Source organism: Sturnira hondurensis, unplaced genomic scaffold (assembly GCF_014824575.4).
Source record: "Sturnira hondurensis isolate 20B ecotype Veracruz unplaced genomic scaffold, ASM1482457v3 Scaffold0001509, whole genome shotgun sequence".
Classification (NCBI taxonomy): domain Eukaryota; kingdom Metazoa; phylum Chordata; class Mammalia; order Chiroptera; family Phyllostomidae; genus Sturnira; species Sturnira hondurensis.
Genome location: NW_028074140.1, coordinates 4,580,828 through 4,604,961, shown reverse-complemented (window position 1 = coordinate 4,604,961; position 24,134 = coordinate 4,580,828). Strand labels below are relative to the sequence as shown.

At 40.4% G+C, this 24,134-nt stretch overlaps 1 long non-coding RNA gene across 1 annotated transcript in view; it reads right to left on the bottom strand.

The window, feature by feature from the left end:
* Nucleotides 1-201: 201 nt before the first annotated feature.
* Nucleotides 202-24,134, bottom strand: part of LOC118975050 (uncharacterized) — a 205,447-nt gene continuing 181,514 nt past the window's right edge. Inside the window, exon 3 of the long non-coding RNA XR_005063997.1 lies at nt 202-267. This is a non-coding gene — a long non-coding RNA (uncharacterized LOC118975050). The remainder of the gene's footprint in view (nt 268-24,134) is intronic.

Sequence of the window (24,134 nt, the reverse complement as noted above, 5' to 3'; positions counted from 1 at the left end):
GTTTTTAAAATCCTATCACTAGACAACTTGAAGAAACCCAAATGAGCCAAATTCCCCAAAATGAAGAACCACTTAGAGGAGAGACAGGACCCAGCATTGTTCTCACATCTGGCAGAATCGTCAAAAGGAAGGACCCACTGCAGACCTGGCAGCCAAAATGCTAAGGACCTTTTTGTAGCCTCCTGGGTGAAGCATGACAGAGCGCGTCTCCAGCCACTCACCATGTCTTTTCCATGGGTCTTCACTGAGTGCTTAGGGGTAGCAGACCTAAAGAGAGAGGGAGAAATGGACATCTTAGAGATACACTTGAAATAGTGTCTATCTCTGTCCATCTGTTTGAGGGGGACCCAAAAAGAACTAGAATTATCTTCTGGAGGATGGGCCCTTTAGTCTAATAGGGCTCCCCCACTAGGGGAGAGTTCTAGGAACCCATCTGTAACTGTGCACCTACTGGTGTTGTTATGAGAGGCTGCATTTGGGCTCAGTACATTTTTTTTGAAGACTCCATTTATTTGCCCATTTCATGGTGGGTGATTTAGCAGTGTGCCTCCCCACACCACCCTGAGTGTTCAAATGTCATGACCCCCGTGCCCCACCTTCCCTATTCACCCAGAAAGTCACTCCACATGAAAAAAGTTCTCAAAAGGAAACATTTTGCTGATGTGGAAGAGGTGAAACAAAGAATGGCAGAAGCACTGAAAGGCATCAAAATCAACAAGTTCAAAAGCTGTTGTGAACAGTGGGAAAAAAATGTCTCAATAGGTATATTGCATCAAACAGAGAGTACTTAGAAGGGGACTAAAGTTTAAACATGTAAGAATAAATACACTATTTTTATAAATAAATTCCATTTTTGAGTCTCCCTCCTATCTATCAAGCATAGATATATATATATGTGATACATACATATATATTTGCTTTATATATATTGCCCACATTATCATTTTTAATATTATGATACTATTATATGTATGTATAAACATATAGATATATGATTAAAAATATTTTTGACTAAGCCCTAGTCGGTGTAGCTCAGTTGCTTCAGCATCACCCTGTACACTGAAAGGTCACCAGTTTGATTCCTGGTCAAGGCACATACGGAGGTTGCAGGTTTAGTTCCCTACACAGAAGGCAGTCGATCAACGTTCCTTACATCGATGTTTCTCTCCCACTCTTTCACCCTACACCCTTCTGAAAATCTAAAATAAAATTTTAAAGTTTTGCCTAAAATAGAAATACTAACATGATTATGGCATTTGTAACACAGGTACTAATAAAATATAAAATGACAAGAACACAAAGTGTGGGAAGGAATAGAGGAAATTATTCTATTCTAAGGTACTTGTGCTGTTCATTAAAGTAGGTAATTTAATAATTCATATTGTATATTCTAAGGCAATGACTCAAAACAAATTTAACACGAAGAAACATAAAAGATGATGCATAAAAGAAGATGGAATACTAAAACAAATGCAATTAAGAGAAGACAGAAAAAGAGGAACAGTAGAAAAAAGAACAGAGTAAATATAAAATAAACATTAACATGGGAGACTTAAATGCAACATGCCGATAATTATATTAAATATAAATGAAGTAAACACACTTAATAAAAGGAAATTATTAGATTGGTTAAAAATAATGAGGCCCAAGGTTCTGGCCAGGTTGCTTAGTTGGTTAGAGTATTATTCTTATATGTCAAGGTTGCAGGTTTGATCCCCGGTCAGGGCATATACAAGAATCAACCATTGAATGCATAGATAAGTGGAACAACAAATCAGTGTTTCTTCCTTGCTTTCTCTCTCAATTAAAATTTTTTTTAAATAATAAGACCCAATTTTAGGCTGTTTCTAAGAAACATATTTTAATTATGAAGCATAGACCATTTGAAAGTATGGAAAACGAATTACATATATAACATGTAGAAAAGGTAGTAAATAATTTCCAGAGAAGGCCACTATCAATTTCTACCTTGTTTAGATAAGCATGCTACTGTTCACATCAGATGATGCAATCTAATTCCCCTTCCCTGAACTGTAGGTTGGCTTTAAAGACTCATTTAATGAATAGAATATAACGGACATGACACTGTGGTACATCATAGTCTACCTTCTCATAAACTTTGCAGCTTCTGCCTGAGATTCTTAGAATGCTTCCTTTTTTGACACCCCCTTGTGAAACTAAGCACCCCACAGGGTCCTCCCTGGTGGAATGAGCCAAAGATACGGAAGGGGGGTGGAATTATATGAGATCCCTCATACGGACAAAAACATCCGGAATAAAAAGGAAGTATTTCACCATAAAATTCCTTAACTTTGGATTTTTTGGTTTTGTTTTAACATACTGGGCTTCATCAGTAAACATGTGGTCAGTTGAGGGCCCAAGAAAGGAGTGGGTGACTGGCCCACTGGAGTAAATGTCAGAGTATATCATAATAACCATTCATGAAGTCACTTCCACAACACCATTCTGTTTTGAGTATCTTCTTAAAACCATTAGGGAGTCATATGGATTTTCCCACCGAGAATGCTCTAAAGTGAACTTGAGTGATGCAGGAATTAACTTAACTTCAGAGCCCTTCTGCATCCCAGGTTGCAAACCCCTTTACTATTCTATTTCTCACCCTAAATTATGTCCAGGCACATTGTCTGACATAATACATCTGAGAATCGGTAATGAGATTAAGTGACAACATGAAAATACTAATAAAAGACATGGATACTTTAAAGAAAAAGTCAACAATGTCGAGATGAGTCGATTTCAATATAAACACCTTCTCATTATCATATGAAAGTTCAAAAGCATTATATTTCAAATATAATAAAGTGCAAATCAAATTACTTTTGCCCTGGTGAGTAAACGTTAGTGCAAGTTAAAGTCTAAAGGGGTTAAAGTTAAAATCAGTTTTTCTTGACCTAGTGAGTTAATTCTTAAGTCTGAAATTCTTAAGTTCCAAATCTACCCTCCCTAATTTAGTGTTCATTCATCTTTCAGGTAAAGGACTTTAAAAAAAAATGTTAGACAAAGAGAATTGATTAGCTGACTCCCAGATGCACCCTGACCAAGGATGGCACCTGCAACCTAGGTATGTGCCCTGACCGGAGATGGAACCTGCAACCTTTTGGTGTATGGGATGATACTGCATCCAAATGAACCTCCAGGTTGGGGAGTAAAGGATTTCTTGATGCCTCAGAAAAGTTGTTCATTCATCAGCTTCTTCCTCAGCTTCTCTCGTTGGGATGGGTTGGGATCACATCCCTCTGGTTCAGTCCTTCCTGTGCACCAAGTGGTATTCCCTATACAACTCCCTGTACACGTCCCTCTGACTTGGAGCCCAATTCTGATGTGTGAAGGCATTTTTCTGCTCCACCAAGAAATTCCTGGGCACAAGCTGGCTGTCCTACAACTTAACGCAATATGACACTCTCTACCAGGAAATAGAATCAGGTGCCACAGATTAAGAGCTCAGTTTCATAAGACCATCCTCCATTTTAGATGCCAATAGTGAGTTCAGTTTGTTACCTAGACTTCTGGTCAACCAGCTATAAATCAGAGGTTCCCATGATTCACTTTGTGTGTTTGACTGATTTGCTAGAGTGACTCATGGGACTCAGGAAACCCATTTACACACTAGATGACTAGTTATTGCAAGTGATATTAAAAGACTTATCTCAGGAAAAGCCAGAGAGAAGAGATGCATGGGGCAAGGTGTATGAAAAGGCACAGGAGCGTCGATGCCCTCTCCGAGCATGCCACTCTCCCCAAATCTCTCTGTGTTCATCAGCTCTTCAAACCCCATCCTTCTGAGTTTTTACACAGGCTACATCACACTGCCTGCATGATTGATTAAATCATTGGTCACTGGCAACTGATTCAAGCCCCAGTCCTTCTCTACTCTGCAGATTTCGGGGGGAGGAACTGAAAGTTCTAACCCTCTAATCACATAGGTGGCTCCACTGGCAACTAGCTCCCATTCTTTTTAAATGCAGCCTCGTTAACACAACAAAATACACCTTTATTGCTCTCTTAGGAATGCCAAGTGAGGATGAAGACCAAAGATACAGCTCTTGAAATATCACAATCCATTTCTAAGATGCTGAACACACAAGATTATTATAGCCCTGACTCCACAATCACCAAAATGAGAAAACAAGATGATCTTCAGCCTCTAGAATAGCTACTGCAGGCAAAAGTATATTCTAAGGACCCATTCTAAAAGGTATTAAAAGCCACTGAACAAAAATTTAATGTCTGAGGGAAGAGGAAATGATGAAAACACTTTTGGTTCAGTGTCACTACAAGCACTGAGTTGACGTCTATAAACAGAATTCACAAACCTTGAACTCAAAATCAGTTGGGTGAAATCTCCCAAGAAAATGTTTATGTTGGCACTATTTGTTCACCATTTCCGTGATGGTGTCTCTGAACTTACTGTCTGATTTCTCAGAGCGCATTTGACATACTGCTGCTTACTTACAAAGGTTAGAAATTTGAAATGATAGGAACTCAGTCACCAAGTATTATTTAAGGTGCACATCTTTTTCATCAATTATATTGAACAACTTGTTTCACTTGCCCTTTTGTTCTACGTTGGTCAAGGATGAGTTCTGCTTAGTAACACAGATGCCATCTTATTTTACCAGGAACTATTTTCTAATTTGTGCCGCTACCTTTGCCTCTTATATTAGAATTGCTTAGAAAAGAATTTCACCTCCACATTGAATATGTTAGTACTGTCAACTGGTTACCTACTTGTGAAAGATTGAGCTGAACCCCCACTTCACACCATATACAAAAGTTAATTCAAAATGGATCAAAGCTCTAAATGTAAGAGCTCAAATTATGTCCTAATTCAAAGAGGCACACAGAAGGCCACATACTATATGATTCCATTTATATGAAATGTCCAGAACAGGCAAATCCATTGAGACAAAAGTAAATTAGTGGTTGCTAGGGATTAAGAGAAGAGTTGAAGGGAGTAGGGAATGACTGCTAAAGGGTATGGCGTTACTTTTAGGAGTGATAAAAATTAGTGGTGATGGCTGTACAACCTTGTAAAATAATAAATTCCATACTTTAAAAAAGTGAATTTTATGGTATGTGAATTATATTCCATTTTTTTAAAAAAGTACTTTCAACATATTTTTGAACCAAAGTTGTCACTAATATTATACTTAAGAATTGCCTGTCCCAGGGGCCTCGTGTGGACCAATACTATTACTACATTCCTCAAGATGCTGTCTTTCTTCCTCCCATAAATTCACCTGGTACATTCTCTTGGAACCAGTTGTATTAGATTTTTAAAACAGCAAGTATTCATTCAGCTCAAGATTCTGCATGTTGGCAAGTTGAGCTAGGCTTAGCTGAGCAGTGTTTTTGGTCTTGGATGGTTTCAGGCATCTGCAGTCAAGTTCTGAGTCAACTAGGGACTACCCAATCTAGGGCAGCCTCAGTAGGGTGGGTCATCTTCACTCTACATGACTGTTTGTCCTCCACATAAACTGGGATTGTTGTCATGGGCCAGTAAGGTTCCAAGAACAAGGAGAGGAAGTGTGCCTAGAAAAAGAGACACATGTTACTTCCATTCTATTGACCAAAGTGAGTTATGTGGCTAGCCAAGATTCAAGGGAAGGAAAATCAGTTTCACTGCGTGATGGGAAGATCTGCAAAGACACAGTGTAAGGAGTGTGGATTCACGAAAGAGTAAAGGATTCTGGGCATTTGCATAATTCACCACTTTCTAGAGCAGAAGCCCCAGGACAATAGCTGGGTGGGTCCAGAGCACAACCAGTGCACATGAGAGAGGGATGGCACAGGGTTCCAGGAGGGCATTTCTCAAAGGGGGGTGGCGAAAGGAAGTGACAGTTAAGCTGAGGAGTCAGACAAGATTAAAAGGAGTTTCAGAGTTCTTTCAGAAAACCCTAGGATGGATTGCAGAATCATAAACAACAATTACTTCGTGGTGAGGTGGAGGGGTGATACAAAATAATTGTGTAAAACGGCCAAATGTCAGCAAAGAGTAGAGTACAGTGAACTGTAGAGTGTGTGAACAGCTTAAAGCATTCAAATTATTAGTCTTAGGAAAGATAAAAAGGATTTTAAATATATTAAATATAGTATAATACAGAGTTCATTGTATACAGGGTGGAGCAAAAGTAGGTTTACAGTTGTGAGTGTGTGAAAGTTTATTTTTGTGTCATTATTTATTAATTATTGTTTTATTTTCCATACTCACAACTGTAAACCTACTTTTGCCCCACACTGTATCATTATATTTACATATTTACTTACATATTTCCGTGGTCATAATAATCTAAACATTGAAAAGTTACTTAACAACCCCCAAATTATGTAATGCAAGCCCAATAGAATAAAGTGTGGAGAGACATATGTTTGGGGATCAGAGAAGGATATGAAAGCTGAGCAGTCAAAATCCAAGAATCAATAGAAAACTCGAAACATCCCAGTGTTGTGGTAGGAACTGAAAAAAGCCTTTGATTAACTAGGAAAATTGCAAGATGCAAGCTAAAAAGCATGGATGCAAAATTAAGCAGTAAATGTTAGAGAATTGGAATGTCTTATTATTATACTAGTATACTATATCTGTCTAAAAATAAGAGTATTTGAAAAAATCCGGGCAAAGTAGTGCAAAGTTTAATTCCAAACATGTGCTAATTCTATTTAAATAAATATGGAAAGCAGTTTCAAGATTTTTCATTGCACATGGTCAGTCTTTGTAGCTGCCCTTAAAAATAGTAGTTAATGTAACCACAACATGATAATGATATTAAAACCTCAAAGTGGGAAGATTTCCAAAATTTGTCAGAATTTGTTCGAGAAGACTGTATCCATGAGAATGGACTTAAAATCATTCCAGGACAACCATCCTTCTCCTCCTTTAAGATAAATTTGGTAACTCTGTCTTAAGTAGGGCTTTCTATTTTAAGGATTTCATATTGAAAAAATTAGTATGTGTAATTTCATACAAAGTCTCCCATAGCAGAACATGAAAGCAAACACATTCCTGAGTGACAAAATAATCCCTTCATCCTCTAGTTTGGGTCCAGGTACTTATTTGTAGCTCAAAGGCTTTATAATTTTTTATAAAATAAGATTACCCATAAATCTTTCTTGTCAGAAAACCAACAGTAATTGACAGAGTTTTTCGGGTCTTGGCTTCCTTGAAGCAATTCTCTTTCACTTTCTGAGAACCACGTATCAGGGTTTCTCCTCGCGGCCACTAGATTGATGTACTTGCTAGTAGGGAGGGGAAACCTGTAAGATGAGGAACTGGGCAGAGCCTTTGCTCACGCCGGTAGACTGTTGAGGTACACCTGAGTTTTGGTTAAGTTTTTACCGTGTAATTTCCTCATTTTAAGTAGAGCTTGTGGTTAATAAATGAAAGGTATCTCAGTGACAGAATCACTCTGTCCTGTTGAACGGACCACACGTTCAGGGCCACTGGGAAACCAAGCATCTGTTCTGTGATTGCTGAGGCCAACAATAAGAAATCAGACCAATTTGTCACTTTTGGCCTTGCTGTCTCTGGTCTCACTCCCAAATTCTGGTTGGGCAGTTGAGGGGAGCTGGATTTTAACAAAAGCTTTCTAATAGTTTTAAACTACCTTGGGGGGAAGGATTCACAGGAACAAGTATAAAGGGCACATGGACAAAAACTAATAGGGAGGGAGGTGGGGAGCACTGGGGGGGTGGGCTGGGATGGGAGTAAAAGACAGAAAACTGTACTTGAACAACAATTAAAGAAAAAAATAAAAAAATAAACTACCTTGGTGTGAATAGATTCAATAAAAACAACATGAGTCTGAAGGTTAAAGATATATTTTAAGTTTTTCATTTAATTGAGTGGACATCTATTGGTATCTACTACGTGCCGGGGCCAGGAGAACAGAGTGAGGCTTTGCTAAAATGAGTAGTTTGCAAAGCCAGCCCTGAAGATCTTACTTTAGTCGTAGAATCAGGTCTTTTGCTAGGGTTTGCAAACTCGTGGCCTGTAGGCAAATTTGGTCTACAGCCCTGCTTTGTGTGCTTGTTTGTTGACTTTCTCGTTTGAGTGCTTTGAGCTGGACTTACACTCTTCAGGTCATTCTTTGCTGGCTGACATTTGACCACTCCATACAGTTATATCACCTATCTGACCCACAGAAAAAACTGAAGGTGCATCTCTGATATAAGGGAAAAAAACCTAATATATCATACAATCATTTCAATACATTGAAAATGAAGTAAATTGGAAAACAATGTGCTATAGGGAAACATAGATTTTTAATCTGAAAGAGACTCATATGAACCCTGATATTGCTACTTAATATCTATGTGACTTTAAGCAAGTTCTAATACTTCTTTGAACCTGAGTTTTTTTAACCATAAATGAAGCTAGAAATACTATCTTATTATGTGGCTTTAAGAATTCACATGAGATCTGTCACCTTAGGAAGTTTCTACATCATGGGACACCCATTCCTGCCTTTTGCTGAAGAAGATGCCTACAGAAGTTCAGAGGAAGGGCCCATTAATTCTGGCCGGGTGGTTGGGAAACACTTCGCAAAAGCAAGTGGTCATTTGAACTGGGCCACAGCAGATGGAACCCATTTCAAAGGACAAAGACCTGTGGGTTTTCTAAGGTTTAGCGTCTTCTATTTTTGGAAGGTAAAGAGCTAGGTCACTTGATGAGGACTCTGTGGGGCCAGAAATGGTAGACAGTATCTCCACAAGGTAAGCACAGGACAAGCCTGCAGCAGGCATTGTTGTCTATCACTTGCTTTCACACGCCACTACCATGTGGTATAAAGCATTACTAGCTATATTTTCAGGGTCTGGGATGGACCAGAAAGTCATCCCCTGGTCTTTGCAGCCCAGACCTGGAGTATGAAGGCTTAAAAAGCCATTCATAGCAGAATCATGAACAGGAATACTAGGCCCTAGGTACCAATCCTATAGCTCTAAGCATGCATGGGTATTTCTTGAGAACAAACTCAGATACCATATTTTATTCAAATGATCTCTCCTAGGGTTCAGTGACAGGCAAATCATGTTTTATATGGTGCTTAGGATTACTGGAATATATCATGTAATTCTTTCTGGGTGGTTTGTAACTTCTACTGGTAGTAGCTAATAACCTGAGATGGTGGAAGAGTTCATTGCTAGAATGATGGAATTGTGGGTGGATGAGTAGGCAGGTTGTTCTGTGCAGATTCTGTAGTGTCTGAAGAAGTCATGATTTGTGTAGCATAAGTGTGAATAGGGCATTCCTGAGGCACCAGTTGCATTATTCCATCAGGTCATCAGTCTATAGCAAGTGATGATTAACATGTTTGTGGATATGAAGTAATTTGAATAGTGCTGTCAAAATCCAAGACAGTAACTTGGAGCAAATATCTGAAATCAGGAAGATTAGTATTTCAAGTGGATGAAAATCTTCCTCCATGACAAGAATGGCAAAAGTTATGGATGTGGGGAGAATAGGAAGATGATGATGTTGAGGAGACAAGTGTGGCATTTAAGAAAGAGCATTCCTCATCATGACTGGAGGATAGGTGATATCAGACCTCAAAGTCCCTCATGAGGGTGCCCAGAGGAGTATGAAGGCTTGGAGTATGAAGTTCCCCCCACCAGTGGTCATGGGTATTATATCTAGTGGCCTCCTTTCTGTCCCTCAGATTGGTGACTGGAACACTAAGCCCCTGACCTTACCACATCACTGGTGCTGTTGCCCCTACCTACTGGTGCATGCTGTTTCGAAGATCCTGCGAGAGACCCAGTAAGCAGCTACTTGGGTGGTTATGCTACAGACCCCCAGCTCAGTATGCGGACTAGGTACTGCGATGTGAGTTTTGGCAAAACCCTAGTGCGGCGGGGGCACGTCAGTCCCATGGTGCCATCTTATAACTGTCAGTAATGGCTTGAAATAGTCTGTCAGTACAAGTAGACTGAAGACCATTTTCTTTAATACTATTTTTTAAATACTTATAAAGAGAAAAGGGAAGGGGCTCATGGACATTCTTTTGACCCTTGACTCTAATGGGAAAAGCCAAAAAGGCATCTAAATCACCTGCCTCCGCTGCCTGCCGAGGCATTGTCTCATAACTCCACCAGGGTATCTGTCTGAATTTTTTGGCTTTCTTGGTGGTGACTGATCTTGTGGGGAAGAACACTCCCAGAACTGAGATAAGGAGCTGCTACTATCAGGCAGGTTCTCTGGTGGGGCTGTAGGCAGGACTCTCATAGCCTGTTCTTCTGCTGCATCATATACAACTTCCTCATCTGAACTAGACTCCATATTTTCCTCTGTAACCAGCTCCTTTTTCTTAGTCCATATAGGCATGAGAGCAGTCTTGACTAGTCCCTAAATTAATAAATTCTGAACTCCGATAGGAAATCCACTGTCCTGCAAAGCCTTTAATTAATGCCTGCTTTTTCCCGAACCCTAAGATCTAAGGTTCTCTTATCAGGAAAAGTGGGGTAATATTCCTTTATACTTTGTAAAAGCTGTATAAGCTGTTGTTGTTTTACCTGACATCCTAATCCTCAGAGGAGTTGCTGCAATACACGCGGGTAGATTTCTTGCTCTTTAGACAGGTTAGAGCCCATTCTTGTTGTTAAAAGCTTTCTTTTTTAAACTTTCGATGTCTGCCCTTTCAGACACTACTGCCTGTACTAAACCCTAGCTAATTAGCTATTTTGGAGTATAGTGTGGTGGGTCAAAAATGTACTGTTGGTGAAAACTGTGCTAGTATCCAGGGTATTCTTACCCCACTTATGGGTTTCAGGTTTTTTCCACACGTCTAAAACTCGAGGGGGGCGCTTGAAGTGCCAGATGACCAACCTTTATATCGCACTCTTTGACCAAGCTGAGGGTTAAATTACTGTGATTGGACTTCCCTATGAGGCCCCTGCCCATCTCAGGGATTGACCCCAGACACCTCCGCAAGGCCCCTACTCACATAGGGATATCTGAGATCTCAAGCTAGAGGGAGGAATGCCTCTTATCTTCGGTGCTTCAGCAAGAAGCTGAGACACTCATAAACAACCCTGGTAACTAACTGAATATTCAAAGCAATCTTCACAGTATGGTTGAAACTGAAACACTCATTTACTGTCTGCTTTTCTGTTCACAGGCAGGCAGAGGGAAAAGACAGAATCAAAAGGGCTGCAAAAAGCAGCTTTTAAAGAAAGAGTGCACAGAGGCGCTTATAAGGGGGAAAAAAGCTAATTGAAAGGAAAATTCATTGCTCTCTCTCCCAAGCCTGAAACCTGATTGGGGATTGTGCCTCGGGGATGGGCTTGCGAATGTTTTTACAGTGTGCCTCTCATTGCATGGACTTTTGCTTGCAGCTGGCAGGAAACCTAGTGTTCTTTCCTGGTCCACATCCAACTCATCCTGTCACAGGTAGCTTTGTTGTGGCAAGCACCCTTGTTGCTCTTAAATGCTCGAACCATGCCTGCAAGGTGTGGCGATTGCCAGAGAGAGAGAAAGGCTTTTGATTACTAAAGAGAGTGTGGTCACAAGAGAGGAAAACCCTTAAAAAATATCCCTTTTCCCTGAAATACAACGCACCCTACGCCCTCCGAAAAGCACCCAGCCTCACCTGGGCTGTTGTGCCTGTTCCACCATGTTAGTGTGTTGGCTACAACAATGGCTGGTAGCCTTTGGGTCCCTGTTCCTGGGCACCAGATGTGGGGGACTCTGGCCAGCAGAGTCCACCTGTTGTGGCTGACGATGAAAATACATACACAGGCGACAACAATCCTATGGAGAAAAAGGATACGGCAGGGCTACACTCTCAAGGGGAGAGTGTCTATGGGTGCCTCAGCCACTCCCTCAAGAGGAGAGCACCTCGACCTTTGCCTAGACAGGCTTTTATTGTTTTCCTCGGGTCTTACATCAAAGAAAGACTTACAATCTATTACTTAGAATACTATTGTCTACATTTTAGGTACAATCAAGGAAATGAAAATAACATGCAGAGGAGAATGGCAATGCACTGATTAGCTCTGTCCTTGGGAAAATTCACACAGGCTTTGGATATTACCTTGAAGATAGACATTTGTTGTTTTAGATCAGGTTGATGGAGTTTTAGCAAGACCAAGCCACAGCAGTCTGTATGCATTTTCTAGGCCTGACTCCCACAGAAAAACTCGGTTTGAAGGTCTGGCTCCTGCGCACCACTTCACTTCTGTAGGTTTTCCATACAGAGCTGAGTCACATTTGCCAGACTAAAACAAACCAGTCCCCTATACCTAGTCTTGTAGATGTCTGTAAATTCCAAGAATTTGAAGGATTCTAATGATGTAGCAAACTCACCTTGCACTTTCCTAAAACCTTTTCTATTTCTCTAGCCAATGTGTAGACCCGTTCTACTTAGGTGACCAGGTGAAAATGCAGATCAGTGTATGAACGTCCACAAAACCAAGTCCTTAAAGAGTTAACTCACAGCAAGAGCCTTGTTGACAAAGCTGTCAAACATGACTAGCCTATGTTCAGGAATCTAGGGTGAGCCCTGCATCCAGAGTCACCTGCTTAAAAACTGCAAATCACCCATCATTCCAGTACTTCAGAAAAATAGCACCTCATTGCATTCTCCCTTGATCGCTAACCCTTAGGTATCCATAGGTAGCCGCTTTTGCCATCATATGTAGGGAAAATCAACAGACTCCAAATCTCTCAGAATGCAGGAGTATGAGCAGGTTGCAGCTTCCAACATTTGAAAATCAGCAAATAGCTGTCTCCCTTCATTTTTTTGTTTTTGTTTTTCTTTTACCACAGTGCTGTATTCCCTCCATGCAGCACTTGGGGTGTGGCCATTGATCCCCCTGGATAACAAGCAGCAGGATCCGGAGCCCTGTGTAGCACATGAAATGTTCGAGTGTATTCCTGCAGGTAAGGCCAAACGTGCTGGTCGAGGTCCTTTCCTGTTGGACTAAAGCTATCTGAGAAGGTCTAATACAGGCAGATCTTGAAGACATGCTAAACTTACATGACTGTTCATGGGAGCTTCAAATAAAAATTCAAAAGGTTAGGTAGTTCTGAATAATAAACATCTAAAAATCAAAGTTCCTACATTCCTTCATAGCAACAATCCACAAGAAAAAAAAAGAAACAGCTTTCTCCAAATGCCACAATCTCCATCCCTCTCCGTTATGTTATATGAACTACTACCCCCTCACTCACATTCACATTGCTTATGTTAATTTAAAAGGAGAGACAACATAGAGGACTTAGGATAATAAAAAGAAGGAGGTATAAAGTATGAAATACCCAAAAGGATATCCTAAGCAGTTAGAATAGAAAAATAGGTTGGGACTACAATGGAATGGGTGATGAAAACCACCCTAAGCAATTGAACTTATTTGTTAGGTGATATTAAAACATTAAAGGCTTCTACTTAAGAGTTTAACAAATGTAAACTCTTTTAAAAGATAACTTCAGAAGCAGTGTGGAGGACTGCTTCTGTAAAAGTTAAGGACTAGAAGCAAGGAAGTTATTATAGAAGAGTACACATAAAAATGAGAGTATGACCTATGCCCTTGCTCATAGTGATGGAAAGAAGGGAAGGAGTATTGGAGAAAAATCAGAGATGGAATTCACAGATCTTAGTAGCCAATTGGCTAGATATGAGTGAGGAAACAGAGACAAGTATAATGATTCCAGCATAAGTGTCTGGGAGAATAACTTTAACCTGGGATAGACTTCAAGGAGACTATAACTGGGAGAAAGATGAGTTCAATTTGAATGCTTTAAAATGGAGGGAGTGGCGAGTCATTTAATCAGGACCCATCCAGCAAAAGGAGCTGGGCAGAAAAGAACTCGATATAGGATCTTGGAAAGTATCCACATAACAATCATATTTGAAGTCAAGCCCTAGGTGAGATTATCTAGGACAAGGAGAAGAAGGGCATACAGAGCCTTTAGCGACACTATACATGCAGAGATGGTGACGGAGAAAGGCCAATCAATACATGAGACAGAGAGAGCGTAGAGAGATGGGGATGCAGGGACTATTTTCTGTCTGCCCTTCTAAATCCACTCGCACCTTGCTTTGTGCCCAGGAGCTGCCTGCATGGACTCCCTTAGCCTCTGGCATTGGGTCTGATTTGGCCAATGGGAAGCACTGGTGAAGATCAGAGGCTGGAAAGAGAGTAAAGTTGTAGTATTTATCCCCCTAGCTCTTCCTCTGATGGGTTGCCTCAGGTTACCTACTTCTCTCTGTCTGAAGTCCACAGCTTCTGTCGGGTGGGTTGTCTCCATGCAGCAGTTCTGCTAACTGTTCCCACCTCTCAACTCTAGCAGATGATCACAGCTCCACCTGTCTGTAGTCTCCACATACTGCCCCACCCCTTGTTCAGCTACCCCCCTATCTTTGTAAAAAGCCCCTTGATTGCACTCCCTTCAATTACTCAGTGTGAATGTGCCATCTGTTTCTTGCTGGGATCCCAACTGATTCAAGGGGTAAGTCCAGGAGAGTGCAATATCCTGGAAGCCAAGAAGAGAGTCCACAAATGCAACAGAACACATAATGAAATAAAGACTCAATAGAAGCAGAGTGCCATTTGTTTTCAGAAGACTGATGTGGGCAGGAGTCAGGATGCAAGGTTTGGTGGAAGGAAAGAAATGATGAAAGAAAATAGAAGCAGTGAGTAAAAAATATTGCTTTAAAAAGGCCAGTGGTCTAGGAAGAGAAAAAGGAGCTAGAATGCCAGTCTGAAACAGAACTAACCTATGCCTTTAAGATTAAGGAGAGATTGAAACAGCACTATAACATTTTTTTGAGGGAGGGTCAGTCAATTGCCTCATTGTCACAGGACTCAAATGGCTTCCTTAAATTAGCAAGTTACCTTCTCCCTGTGATTTTAATTTGACGGAAAGGTTTCAAATATGACCAAGAGACAACTAAAGATGAAATGTGTACTTCAGGCTTACCTCTCGGAGTCATTCCAGCTATTAATCATTTATAGGACACCCTAAGCCACTTCTAGCAAAATGATGATTCTTTATTACTTGTTAAAAATATTTACATTTTCCTCTACCAGCTGTATATGAGGAATTGATATTTTCTGAATTGCTAAGTCAATAACATCTTCCTGGAGCCATCAAAAGATTTGATAAACCAGCAAAACACGAGAGCCTGGGCTGCAAATAAGTGGGAGGCACTCAGGCTGTCAGGCAATTAAGTGGACCTGAATAAGCTGATGTAATTAAGCCTCTTACTGCATAATTATCTTTATTTTAAATGTGTCTTTTGATGAAACATCTGTTCCCTGCTCCAGATATTAAAAGAGGGGCCTATGCTTATGAAGAAAACAGAGCTTGTGAGGCCCTCACACATGCTGCCTGGGCTGCTCAGATCCAAGGCAACAAATGTTGTCATTTGTTCCATCTTTGCATGCAAGAGGCAGGTGTCCTCATGTCCTCAGCCCACATTGGCCTGACCTCCAAGCTCACAGCAGCTGCCTGGAGCCCTGTTATACAAAGCAGTCCTGGTGTGTGGAGGGAACACTCAGAAGCAAGGGGGCATCTAGCTCTAAGGGCTAGTTCTTTGAGCATCTGCAAAGGAGGTCAGATGTGTTGAGCAAGTGACGGTGGACTGCTGGTCAGCAGGACGCACTCAGGTCCCTGTGTCCAGGCAGCAGTGCATGGCCCATCCTACCCTCTTAATCAAAAGTGCGTGTGATAGTGAAACCTGGCTAATCCAGGGCAGCATGATTGTGATGAGTGTCTGCATGGGGTTTTTGTCTGTTCTCAGTTTTTCAGGTCCCAAATCCGTCTGTCAATTTCCTGCGTATCTGAATCAGGGATTTTGGATCACACCACTAGACATTTACATGAGAATGTCACAGGCTTTAGTAAGAACTAGACCTGGTTTTACATACTGGTGCTAGCACTTGGGAGCTAGGTGACCGACCACTTGTTCTCTCTCAGCCTCCACTTACTCAACTCTAAATCGTAAATACTGCCTACCTTATAGGATGATTGTGAGAACTGAAAGGTAGGCAGAGAGCCTAACACAGTGCAGTGAATATAGTTGCTGATCTGAATAAACTTTAGCTCCCTCCCTTTTCTCTGACCCACCTCTTCCTACTGCCTATGTGAGAGCCTAAAAGTCCACTCCTTAATAAATGGCAAAAAATATACTGTCAAGAACACTGACCAAGGTTCTCTTTCAAGATGACAACACAAGAGAATCCTCAGTTCACATTCTCCCATGGTCATGCCAAATCTGTAGCTGCAAAAGGAACAATTTCCTCTAAAAAAACACGTGGAAACTGTCCCAGCTACTCCTATGCCTCAGGCAAACAGGAGCAGGCCCACAGTGCAGTGTGGAGGAGAGGCAGGGACACCATCTCGCCATAAACCCAACTCCCTGCAAGGAAACCCACAGTTGGAAGGGAACTCAAAACCTGGAGCTTCTCTCTGAGGAGCAAAGAGTTTAGCCCCACATTGGGTATCCCCAGCTTTTAAAACCTGCACCTGAGAGAGGAGCCAGCAAAACATCGAGTGCTGAAAAAGGAAGGGGCCCACGAGACCCACAAGGCTACACCAGTCTGAGGAATGGCCCTCACAGGACTCAGACATGGACTCACTGGCCCCGGGACCTGAGGCAAGAGTAGCCAATCAAGGGGTGTCTGAAAATAAAAAATAATAATAATAATAAAACACATCCTAAATATGGGGGGAAAGTTTCCAAGGAAACAATCGGAATAATGGCTATCACCTTCTAGACTGTGATTATGTGTTCATGAATGTATACATGTATTAAAATATTAAAAATATATATTCAAATTATGTAGTTTATGTCAAGTATACTTCAAAAAAAAGTAGTTAAAGATTAATTTAAAAGGTGGGAGGATGCCTGGACTTTGTGAGGAAGAGGTTCATTCGTTAGTCTTACAGCATTCACCTGAGGGGCACGCATCTTCTTTGGCACACACCTGGGGGCCTGCTGGGGCGCTCTCCAGGGATGGAGACTGGTGATCACTATCTTTGTGCTCTCCCTTTGCTTTGCTTCAGCCACTGGGTGCCATGTTTGCCTTTAAAAACTCTAGGCCCTTTCTTTCTTTTTCCCCCTCTCCCAGAGGTTGCCATCTCTACACTCTCCCCCTTTCACTCCAGCCCATGGGCGACGTTTTCATGCTCTCCTTCAGCCTTGCATTAGTTGGTAGATGACATCTTTTCTTTTCTTTTTTTTCCAACTCAAGGCTTCTTTTTTCTTACCTGGCAGGCACCATCTCTGCACTCTGTCTTACTCCAGCCTGTGGGTGCCCTTTCTGAGCTCTCCCTCCACTTGTTCCAGAGTGCCAGCATCTCCCAGAGAGGAGCTTTTACACACCTCTAGTGCCCCAGTTTTGGCAGATGCCACCAAGGATCACCTCTAGACAGCAGGCACTGATGGTCTGCCGGGCTTATGCTTGCAGTCCCATAGGACTGTATATACTTGCACACTTGAAAAACTACTGCATGAGGGTCTGGCTTCCAATCAGCCAGAATCTAGTGCTGAGATCCTCTCCTTTGGGACATGAATAGGTCTTGACACCCCTTCCACCACTGGGAGCCACTACAAATGAAACTGGCTGCTTGGACCAAAACAAAAGTTTGACATACAACCAAGAGCTAGGGCAGGGTTGAACAATAAGGTTTATTTTTTGCAGGAAACCACTCCTTTTAAAACTGGGAGCAGTGAGTGTTTTGTCTACTGCATAGAAAGCAACCCAGAGAGCCAAGCAAAATAAGAAACAAAGGGATATGTTCTAAATGAAAAAATTGGATGAAACCTCGGAAGAACGCTGACCAGCACTGCCTTTCTCTACAGCATCCAGCAAATTGGGAAGCAAGAAGTCAGGTCATTGGAATAGGTGATGGATGGGATCAATAACAGCCTGGCGTGTCTGTCTGGAGGAGTCAGCACCATCCTCAGTGCCTGGGTCACAGCTTTCCTGGTTAGTAATGAAGACAAACCTCCAGTGCTTTTATCTCCCACTCCTGTATTCTGTATTTTGGGCAGATGACTTCCTTTATGACCATCTCCTTCAACATCTTATTTTCACTCACACTAGATCAGGCCTTGGCATGCTAATCACTGTAGTCAATGCCTTAGTCTCACTTCTTTTTTAACAGCACAATTCAAATATAATTCCCATATTATACAATTCATGCATTTAATTTGCACAATCCAGTGCCTTTTAGTATATTCACATCAAACAAGTGTATGCATCACCACTGTCAACATTTCATCACCCCCAAAAGAAACCATACCCCTTAACAGCGAACTCCCAACCTCTCTATTCTTCCCAGAGCCCTATTAATCTACTGTCAGTTTCTATGAGCTTGCCTATTCTGGACATTTCACATAAGCAGAATCATATCCTTTACTGCTAGATTCTTTTACTTAGTGTAAGGTTCATCCATGTGGTAGCATATACTAGTACTTTATTCCTTTTTATTGTCAAATAATATTCCATTGTATCGATATACCACATTTTATTTGTCCATTTCTTAGTGATGGACATTTGGGTTGTTTCCACCTCTTTGGCTATTGTGGCAACCACTGCCATGAACATTCATGTACAAGATTTTGTGTGAACAGATATATCAATCCTATTGGGAACATATCTAAAGGTAAAATTGTTGGCTCGTGGGGTGACACTATTTTTATAGGGGGCTAGACTGCTTTTCAAAGTGACTGTGCCATTTTAAATTTCTACCAGCAATATATAAGGGTTTGAATTATTTCACATCTTGTCAACACTTGTTGTTATGTGCCCTTTTGATTATAGCCGTTATAATGGGTGTGAAGTAGTATTTCCTTGAGGTTTTGATTTACACTTCCCTGATGGCAAACTGCCTTAGTCTCTTTTGCAGAAAACTTTTCAATGACCCCCACTATAAGTCACAGCCTCTGGAAGTACCTTGCTCTGGTTCCTTTGTGCTGCTTAGAGGACTTACGGCCAATATAGGTTAGGTACTTAAGAAGGTGTTTTTACTGCCCAGACCATTGTGATAATACAAACCACATCATTTTGCAATAGGAAAGAATAGAAAATTTATCGTAGGGATTACTGTTATTTATCTCAAAGCAAGGAAGTTAGAGAAGTAATGGGAAAATTTCTTCAGGTAATAGGAAAATGTGAAATCAAACCACATAATTACTTCACTACCTAAAACCAAGCTTTGATACCTTATCACCAATGATATCCATGATGTCGTGTTTTTACATGTCATATAGAAGCAGAAATCTAAAAGTTAAAAATGAGTTCAAAAGAGTCCTACTTCTAACTTATGATTCCAATTATTTTAGGTAAATTACTAAATTTAGGTTAAATTTTTCTAGACGATGTAAAAAATAATTCCAACAGGTTATTTTGAAGTTTAGTTCAAACAAAATTCTTGAGCCTGCTTTACATACGTATTTTAAAACACCATATAAGTTATTGATAGCTAATATTTATTAGTAGAATAGTTTACATCTACTAAAACATTTTGTGAGGGGGATGTCCTTCAAATGCTCCAAATATGGTGTCTCAACGGGACTTAGAAAAAAGAATCCCAACCTCGTGTGACACTTATTCTTAACTCAGCATATTATTACCCAACCTGTATAACCATCAGTAGACAGCAGCTCCGGCTAAAGTCCTAATCAGGCCAAAGCACTCACACGTACCCCAGGTGCCAAGGTACAACAAGGCACAACTCTCATACTTGGTGACCCTAATCATTTACATGAGGAAGGCTTAAGGCCTCTGAATGCAACAACAGGCTGCCACAGACACAGCCTCAGGGAAAATCCAAAGTACAGTGAGACAGGGGCACAACTGCACAAACACCTTATCAAGAGGGTATTTGTATGTCTTCCAGTGGGAGTGTGGCCGTGCAGCAGGTGTGCATTTATCACCCAGGCTTTCACATGTGGTTGCCTTCAGCTGATGCTCAACTGGACTGGAAGGAGCAAGACAGCTTCATGCATATGTTGGGAAGCTTGCCAACCTGTTGGCTGGGGCAGATCATTTCTCCTCTCTCTGGCCCTCCATCCTTCAATAGACTAAATTGGCTTCCTTTCTTGGTGCTATAATGGCAGCACTCCAAGAAGGCAAAGGCAGAAACTACATGCTTTCTGGAAGCACAGATCCCAGAACTCATGCATCACTTTGGCTACATTCAAAGTCAAAGCTAGTCACAAAACCAACCCAGACACAATGAAGTGAAGAAACAGAATCTACCTCTTGCTGTTGTTCAACATCATAACCCTGGTTTTTTATCTTCACTGAGGTATAATTGACAAATAAAATAGTAATATATTTACAATGTACAATGTGATCATTTCATACATGTGTATATTGTGAAAGGATTTCCACCACCCAGTTAATTAAACCATCCATCACCTTACATATTTACTTTTTTTCTTTTCTTTTTTGGGGGGGGCAGCAGGGGTGAGAACACTTAAGGTTTACTTTCTTAGCCTATTTCAATTTTCAATTATATAAAACAGTATCATCAACTACAATCACCATGCTATACTTTACTCAGATCTTATTCACCTGCAGTGGGGTGACTATTCATTGTGGTTTTGATGTGCATTTTCCTGATGATTAATGATGGTGAGCACCTTTCCATGTACCTTTGACCATTGCTACGTCTTCTCTGAGAAAGGTCTATTCCATTCCTCTGCCCATTTTTTAGTTGTTTTTTTTCTGAGCTATATGGATTCCTTGAATATTTGGATGGTAGCCCCTTACTGAATATGAAGTTTGCAAATATTTTCTCCCATTTCATAGGCTGCCTTTTAATTTTGTTGATTTTTTTTTTGTTATACAGAAGCTTTTATAGTTTGATGTAGTTGTTGCCTTTGCTCTTTGTCAAGGAGCTTACCCCCTGCATTTTTTTCTGGAGTTTTATGGTTTCACATCTTACATTCAAGTCTTTAATCCATTGTGAACTGATTTTTGTGTATAGAGAAAAATAGCAGTCCAGTTTTATTCTTGTACACATGCATATCCAGTTTTTCCAATATCATTTTTTGAACAGACTATTCTTTTCCCATTGTTTAGTCTTGACTCTTTTGCCACAAATTAGTTGACTATATATGAATGGGTTTATTTCTGGGTTGTCTAGTCTGTTCCATTAATCTAGATGCCTATTTTTATGCCAACATCACACTGTTTCATTATAGCTTTGTAATACAGTTTAAAATCAGCTTTGTTTTTCTTTCTCAAGATTGCTTTGACTATTCTGGGTCTTTTGTGGTTCTGCCTGAATTTTAAGATTCTTTTTCTTATTTCAGTGAAAAATGCCACTCATATTTGCAATGAATATATAGACTGCTTTGAGTATTATGGACATTTTAACAATATTAATTCTTCCAATGTAAGATCATGGGATACCTTTCCGTTTGTGTCTTCCTCAATTTCTTTCATGAATATTTTATAGTTTTCAGGGTATAGGTCTTTCACATTCTTAAATTGATTCCTCAGTATTTTATTATTTTTGATGCTATTGTAAATAGGATTATTTTCTTAATTTCTCTTTCCAGTAGTTCGTGGTTACTATACAGAAATGTAACTGATTTTTGCAATGAGCTTACTGCAACTCCATGAGCTCAACTATTGTTTCACTCTTTTAAGGAAATTGACACCCATGCTTAAAAGCACAGCTTGTATGACAGATCCACATTTGAACCCAGGTCTTTTGCCTATCATTGACCCTAAATATGTGGAAAGGGAATCTTGCTTGCTGTGACGAAAGCTTATATGGAAATTGCTCTCTCCTTCACCCCTCAGTATTCCAGAACTCAACCAAATGGCCTACTTTAAGTATTTTTTATACAAGAGATTCAACTTCCTCTTTTAAAGATTTTAATGCTTCTCCTTGATCCCTAATTTTGTTTTTCCCTTGAAGTCTATTATCTTAGTACAAAAATGGGTTTTAGATTGGGCCAAATTCAGTCACAGAATCATGATGTAAACTTCAGAAAAAGCATGAATTTTCCCTACTTACCTGAAGAGTTGATTTACTCTTTTAGGCTACTGGAGGAAATGCAGAAGTTCTTTAGGCTGGGTAATAATTTTGCTTTGGTTTTAATTTTCACAGTCTGTCATTTGATATTCTCATATACTTTGATCACTTCAATGGAAGTATTTATCCAAAGAGGTCTTTTAAATGTGAGAAGAAGAACCAAAGAGAGAACATATCATGTACCATCTTAATGGAAAGGTAGAAAGAACAGTAGCCAAAGATTATAAGATCAGATCCATCTGAGCTCTGCAAATGACTAGCTATTTGATCTTGGGCAAGTAATTTCACCAGTATGGGCCCCAATTTTCTCGTCATCAAAATAAGAGTGTTAAGCTGAATACCCTCTCAGCTCTTTCAGCTCTGACATTATTTGATTCTCGAGCCAGAGCATACTTTCATGATATATCTACACATTTTTATTCCAAAACACATTGACATCATGTTAAATTAGACTGACTCAAGTTCTCCATGTAAACAACTGTGGTCATTGCCAAAATTTGCTAACAGAGAGAAAAACATGTGCGTTGTGTTTCAAGTTCTTTTTCCTTTAATGCTCTGAGCACATTTTTGATGTGTTGAGAAACTGCAAGGTATGCTTCTCTTTATCTGACTCATTAGGTCACGCTGAAAATATTTTGCAGAGCCTCTTTCATACCTTTTCTGGAACATCATCCAAACTTGAACAAAAATATTTGAACAAGATGTCCTGATTTTTTTAAAAAATACATCTGTGTCAGAGAAAAAAGCAAATGCACAAACTAGATGTTAATCTTTCTGTTTGATAAACCAAAGCCTATTGATAAACCCCTGCCAAGTAGGTGAAATGTATTATAAATGAACATAACTTTTGTTGGACAGCATGCTGGCTGAGCTGTAGAATATAGCCTGGAGGCATTTGTAACTAAGTAGAGAGGTAGAGATACCATAGGAAACAGAGTTCTCAGGAGGAGGGGAAAAGACTGAAATTGTAAAATGCTTTGGAAAGCAGAAATTCCAAACTATCATCTTCCCAGCAGGTTCAATTATTCTCATGCATTCTGATTTCACAGCAAACACTGGGCCAGTTAACATTTGGGGAGAAAGTTTCCCAAAGAATCCATTTGTGACATCCTTGGAAATATTTCTACATGGTAATATATTATAGGAAGGCCTGGCATCATCCTAAACTGAAGTTTCTATCAAATTTTTTTTTATTAAAAAACATCTTGAGTGAGGGCATGAGCTCAGACCTTGAATGTGCACATTTCTAGTTGGCAGCCAGACCAGTAACTACTTGACCTTTACAAGCTGTCCCGCCTGACCCGGGGCAGCTTAACCCAGTGCATAGTGGGACCCAGCAGCTCTGGTCTGTTTCACGTCTCCCTGAATGTCCAAAAAGGGCTCATCTGAATATAGGACTGCTATCTTCTGTACAAGTGACTTGGTATTTGGAATCAGCTCAGAAGGCCAAGAAACCTGAGAATAAAACAAGACTTCCATGTCCTAACCATGCTTCTACACAAAATCACTATCGCTTGTCTTGGGGTGGGAAGGGGGAAAACACATAAGTATATTTCTTCACCAGAATTTTCTCCTGGCCTTGCCTGAGAGACCAGTCTCCACACTGTCTCTAGTGTCTACCACGGACTTTTACTTCAAATTCAGCTGTCTTTCCCCCCACCGCTGTCCTTCTATTACCAGCTCAGGCACTATCTCTTTGCTTCGTTACTCGATTACATCAACCTGGGTACCCGCAGGGACCCATGGAAAAATGAGCTTTCCATCTTCAAAGGGGAAAAACAGGCAAATCTTGTAAAGAGCATGGCAGGAGAAGGCAGACAAGAAGACACGCAGCTGACCTCAGTGAACTGACCAGTCATGCTTCCCTAGCTGTGTTTTGCTCCATCTTTTAACTGCCCTAATTTTCTCTGACACAGTTGCTGTTCAAAACCAAGCTGCTCTCTCATCTGAAGGAGTGGTTAGAACATACTTGTTGCAGCATAACATTCTTGTATTTCCCTCTGAGTCTTTAAAAAAGACTGTATAAACAGTGAAAATTGCCCTCTAAAATAGTGTCATCCCAGGAAAATCATTTACTTTTGCTATGGTAGCACTTGGAGCTGGGCCTCAAGACAGA